Genomic DNA, 6,436 nt, shown 5'->3' on the forward strand with positions numbered 1-6,436 from the left:
TCCCTGACCCTCTGTTAGCCGACCTTGAGAGTTTGACCCTCTATGCTTTTCACCCCAGGTCTGTGCCCTTGACCTTGCTCCAGATCACCAGGTACAGTAGAGAAAGGAGCCACTACTCATTCTCTTACCCACCAGTGCTCTTTCTTCAGAGTCTCCGATCTCTGCCTCAAAGTGATGCCCTGTTGTAAGTTTTACTTAGAGAATTACTAACCCCACTAAGCTTATTAAACATGAATAGAAGTTTCTGCATGCAATATTCGATTGAAATAATATTAAAAATTATGTTTCGTTTCTCATTTAGACAAAGTACAGTTGTTTCCAGGAAAATGGTTTATTCTCCATCTGATTCCACCATGGTTAACACCAGAAACATGGCAGCACCCTTGTTCCAAAGAGGGAAGGACTCCTGTAAGGAAGAGGCAGAAAGGAAGGCTGGAGGTGCTGGTCAGAAGCCACAGGAGGTGGTGACAGGAAAAGAGTCTGTGACAAGTGGAGCCACATGGGATAAGTGACAGTGATGATTGGGACACCAGCTAAATCTGGTTTGTTAGGAGGTTCTGATGAGAGTCTGCTACCCTTCATCAACCTTCTAGGAAGACCATTTCTGATCTTCAACCTCAGTGTAGCCCTGAATTCATGAGTCATTGACTCAATCCACAATAGCTGTAATGCCACTCTGTTAAAGGTGTTCCTCCCCTCTCAGAATCAGGAAGCACAGGAGATAAGGCAGGGAACTACCTCTGTTTCTCTTGCTAGAATGGGACGTGCTTTGGCCTCCTCATGGAGAGAGAGCATCCCACTTGGAATGTACAGGGAATTTTCCATGGAAACAATATTGACACAGGGAAAGGGGGTCCATCCTCCATGAGTTTGGAAAGCTACTCTATGTTCAATATGTAGGTCGGCTTTTATGAATTTGCCTCAGAAGCTAACCACATTTCCAACACTCTTTCTCTAGTAAAGGTCAAGTTTAGGGTAATGAGTTAAGCCAACACTGGAACATAGTGTATTTATATGGAGCTGAAGTGAATCTTTCCATTGTGGGTGTGTACAGGGAAGACATGAGCCCCACCAACAGCATTCCTCAGCCAAACCTCAGAAGCCAGAATTCCAGCAGCGTTTCAGGATTATAATGTTGAACTTCAGAAAAAAAAAAAAAAAGAACTCACCTTTATTTTAAACTAAGTATTATTTCTTTTCACATATAAAAGGTAACTGGTGAGTTTGCTTTTTGATGCTTCATTACTTGAGTCTAGCTAAGTGGTTAAGGGCATGTAAAGTGCATATCCAGCCCACAGTTCTTTAAGCATTTATTTCCTTGTCAATGTTACTATGTCAGCAAGTATGTGTGGGTGGTAAGGAAGACCCTGGGAATACTAACCATTTTACTGATTAAATAAAAAGCTGCAAAAATAATGTAAATGAGGAAAGGAACCATCAGCTAATCCCAACATTCTAGCTTAAAAAAAAAAATCAAAGGTTTGTAAGTAAAAACATGCCAACATTTCATATATTTTTGACCAGATTTCTCACAACCTTAAGATAAACATTGCCCACAGTGAGAGTTAATGGTAGTGAATGCCTTATCTTTTAATGTGCTTTAATCTGGTCTGTTGTCCTCAGTGAAAGGAATAAAAAGGCTAGGTTATCAAGAGAGGAAACACAGGCCCTATGTCTAGATGCCTTTTACATGAATAGTTGCAAGCGGCATCTTGAGTTCTCTGACTCTGAGGAGTGGATTGTTTGTTGTCTTTGGCATACAGAAATGGGTAAACCGGACTCCAAACAGTGATTCTTAAAAACTGGAGCAATAGATGTGTCCACTGAAGCGGAATGTGGATGTTTTTGCAAGTATGCTCCTTCACTCCCTCCTGATGTATCCCCCACAGCCTTGGTAATATTGTGACCTGTTTTCTAGTAAGCATAACTTTAAAAGCAGACTATGATTTATAAAATCACCTCTGCCAGGTGAAGGTTTAAGATGGATGAAATAGGATCCTTTGATCTTAATGGAATCCTTAATGGTAAAGCCAACTCAATTAGGTGTTTCTGTTAGAGTGTTTTTCTGCATTCATTCATATTTTCTGAAAAAAGCAGAACAATATGGGGAGTATATTAATCATGTTACTACTCTGGCTGGAATAATTTATTAAACCGTATCATAGTTTCCTGGAAGATTTACTAAGCCTCTTCAATTACTTAACTCTTGTAGAATAATTTACATACTGGCAGAGCAGATAAAAAAAAAACACATGAATGAATTCATTAAAACTATTTCAGAAGCACCTGGATGAAGATAATATTTTCATCTCCTCAATCATGAAAGACTGTTTTCTATGTATCAACTTGTTTTTAAAAAATTACCTCTACAAATTATTGTTTCACTAAACCTTTTGCATCATCAACACTGTTGATCAATGGCAAGGATTTATTAATTAATAAATTAATTTTAAGTAAGTAAATATTTTAGCATTAATGCGCTTATTTGTGCCATTAATGTTTAATTCCAATTTTCTGATAATAAGGCATCAGTCAAAATAATATGTTTTTTTTTTTCATTAGTAGCTGCTTTTCCCTTTTAGTATTTTGCCTCTTTTTCTAAATATTGTAAGCATGACTTGTAATACTGCTCACAGAGATACACATAGGTCAGTCTCTCAGAAGTGCATTTGAACAAAGGGCTTAAACACTGAAATAATGAAATTGCAGGCTTTCCTATTTATATAAAAGATACGTTGATTTTGTTTAAACGTAATAGCCAATTGATTATGAAATGTACCATTAAACGTACTACTGGGAAAAAAAAGTTATAAACTATGATGCATGCTCAGGAATAATTCTACACAGCATACATATTGGTCATAGTAGCTTTTGGAAACTTTGCAGTGTATTGAATATATTCCAAGTGAGTTGTCATGTTCTATTTTTTTTCTTCCCTACATGGCTTTCAGCTGATAGGCCACCAATTTGTGCCTATCCCACTTGCCAAATATAGCACAACTTGATCGCCTTCCATTCTTAGAAACAATGGAGCCCCCCTTTTTTTTGCCTTGCAAGAGGATAAATGGAACTGCAGTCATTTCTCCAGTGGCTAATACCTGCCAGCAGATACTGAAAGATGCCATTGATTTCAAGATGTATCCTGATTTCAGGGTTGGTAAGTTAGGAGAACATTGTTTCCTAGAAGAGATAAAATATAGTATATGGTGGCAGATTCCATTCCTAAAACTGTCTAATTTGTCTACTCAAGAGAATGAACTGCCTAGCACTCCCATCCACATATGGTTATAAATCCTAAAACTATAATGGTGTTTGTGAGACATTTACCAAAAAATGGGGAATGTGGAGACCTGGGTATGAAATAGAGGTCATGTCTTTATTACTGATTTTCTCTATTAAAATGTTCAACAATTAGGTCAGACGTGGTGGCCTGTAATTCCAATATTTCAGCAGGCCAAAGCAGGAGGGTCATGTGAGGCCAGGAGTTTAAAACGGTCTTGGGCAACATAGTGAGACCCCTTCTCCATAAAAAAAGTACAATAAAAAATTAGCTGGGTGTAGTGGTGTGAGCCTGTAGTCCTAGCTGCTTGGGACTAAAAGGAGGGAGGATTACTTGAGACCAGGAATTCACTGTAGCCCGGGCAACAGAGCAAGACCCTGTCTCTAAAAATAATAATAATAATAATAATAATAAATAAAATTTTTTTAAAAAATTCAGTAGTTATTAGCATATTTCATTTAGTTTCATTTTTAGTAATAGATTATATATTTATAAATAAGCAAATATATGTTCTCAGTTACCAACCAGTTGATAAAGAAAATAAGCATATGTGAAATATAAAATCAGAATCATCCAAAATAGTACATTAAAATTGCTGAATTTCAGATGATGATTATTGCCACTTCATAGGCCTAAGTTCAAAATGTAATTTTTTTAGAACAGTTTGCAGTTTCTCCTTGATCTTTTACTTTTTTTTTTCAGGTGGAGTTTTGCCCTTGTTGCCCAGGCTGGAGTGCAATGACGTGATCTCACTGCAACCTCCGCCTCCTGAGTTCAAGTTATTCTCCTGTCTCAGCCTCCCGAGTAGCTGGGATTACAGTCGCAGGCTACCATGCTCAGCTAATCTTTGTGTATTTAGTAGAGACGGGGTTTCAGCATGTTGGCCAGGCTGGTCTCAAACTCCTGACCTTGGGTAATCCTCCTGCCTTGGCCTCCTAAAGTGCTGGGATTACAGGCGTGAGCCACCACACCTGGCCTAAAATTTTGAGCATGCTCTTAGCAAGGGACAAATGGCCCACAAACTAAACTGAAAAATGGAATGTACAGGCATGGCTATCTAAGGGTAGCTTTTCTTTTTACCTTACATTATTCATTCATAACTGTTAATATATGATCATATTTTGTAAATTACTAAACATATGCATTTATGGAAACAGCCATATACAACAAGACACTACATGAACGAATACATAGCCTTTTATACTTTGCTGCTAATATGCAACATCTCTAGATGTTTATACCTACTCACCTAATAATTTTTTTTAAAAAATACATATGGTTTCTCTCACTATGCTTTTCTGAAAAAAAATTTTTATTTCAAATGGTGTCCCTAAAATTTTGACTTCTTTGTTTAAAATTCAATGCCAATTTCTTCAAAAGTGTGGCTACCTGACATAAACAGCCTGTGTGTGGATTTCATTTGAAGTGCTGAAAAATAAAAAGTCTATGGGCTTTGGGGCTTGGCAGAACTGGGTCTTCATCCCAGCAATGACTCTAGCTCACATACGTTTTCTATTCTGTAAAATAAAGGCAATAAAACTGGAATATTGTGCTGTTTCTCTGAGCTGATATGCTGCACAGATATCACGGTGCAAGGCTTTAAGATATAATCAAATATGTTATACCCTCTCAACTCCAGTTATATATAATAAAGATAAAAACATCTTAAAACTGTATAGAGACATGTAACTTGCAGTAACATTTATGCAAATTAAAACGGGAATAGAAATGTCTGAAGCCAAAAGACATTTGTAAACTTAAAAGGAGAACAAGAGAAAAAAAGTTGAGAAGAAGGAGTAGGAAGAAAAGACTGACTATAAAGAGAGGGGGAAGGGAAGGAAGGAGGGAGAGGGCAAGAAATGAACCAGGCTTTTTCCATAACTTGTAGTTATTGATGAAGTATTAATCACTGTTTTGGGCTATTATTTCATTTTTGCTTATTGATTTGCTCTTTCAAATATAATTGTCAATACTAATTTCATTCATCCATGAAATGCTTTTGTTATTTTATGACCATTAAAATGTATAGAATGTCTATTATGTTTCATGTACTGAGCAATTATTCATGGATAATGTCTTTCTAACATGAAAGACATTTCTAACACAAACTCAATGTGTTAGGATTAATTATTTTTATTTTGCAGATGAGATGTCAGAGGCTGAAATTTACTGACCTAACTAAAGCTACTGCCTTGAGAACACACACTTGTTTATTAATATGGATAGAGACCCACCTAGTGAACCATATTTCCTTTCAAAACTAGGTAACACATAGAAGGTAATTTTGTGCCAACAACATAATATGAAAACAAAAAGCAAAAGCATCATAAATGTTAATCTATATGTTTAATGAACATTTTGGAGGAAGTAAATGTACTGATAGGTATGAAGGATGAGCAACTTGAGCCAGAGAGAATCCGAATTCCCCGGATATCCATATGCTAGCTGCAAGAAACTTTGGCCAATCCCTTCATATCTTCAACTTAAAATGTTCTTATATATAAATTAGAATTAATATCAAATCATAAGTTTGTTAGGGAAGAAAGATAATATATATAGTATATAATCAAATTGCAGTTATAATTGTTTTGGTTATGACCTCTAAAATGATAACTATTATTTATAACTGTTATAATTAGGTAACAATTTAAAATGTTTATAATAACATTGTTAATCCAAAAAAAAAAAAAAAACTGTTATAGAACCATACTCTAGGTTCCAACTGTGAAAACCTCTGCATAATGAGAAAATGGTAAATAAAATGTTCTGCAAGTGGGATATTGCTAATGAATAATTTTTAAAATAAATACTATTTGTTTTATAAAATTTACACAAATATAATTTCTAAAAAAGATTACAAAATTATTTGTCACAAATAGTTAATATGTGACTCATGAGCAAGGTGTTGAAATTTTTCAAAGTATTAATCCAAATAATGCTAAATGACCTGGATCCTGAAAACATACTCAACATGATATATTTTGTCAAAGAGCCAATATCTAGCAGGAATCTGCTATGACTTTGGAGGGCCAGTGCTCAGAATTATCTTTTAGGACAAAGCACAAATTGCTCCCCAAAATGCCAAGATTATTTGATCATTAATCAAAAAGAATGTAAAACTTTATTCTGAGAATTTTGATTGAATAAAAAATGAAA

The 6,436-nt window shown here is 35.5% G+C and overlaps 1 long non-coding RNA gene across 1 annotated transcript; it reads left to right on the plus strand.

Moving 5' to 3' along the window:
- Positions 1 to 301: 301 nt before the first annotated feature.
- LOC128930270 (uncharacterized) lies at positions 302 to 4,819 on the plus strand. Its single transcript, XR_008478119.2, has 2 exons — positions 302 to 3,157; positions 3,983 to 4,819. It is a non-coding gene; the product is annotated as an uncharacterized LOC128930270 (long non-coding RNA).
- Positions 4,820 to 6,436: the final 1,617 nt, after the last annotated feature.

This window comes from Callithrix jacchus, chromosome 1 (genome assembly GCF_049354715.1).
Source record: "Callithrix jacchus isolate 240 chromosome 1, calJac240_pri, whole genome shotgun sequence".
NCBI classification, from domain to species: domain Eukaryota; kingdom Metazoa; phylum Chordata; class Mammalia; order Primates; family Cebidae; genus Callithrix; species Callithrix jacchus.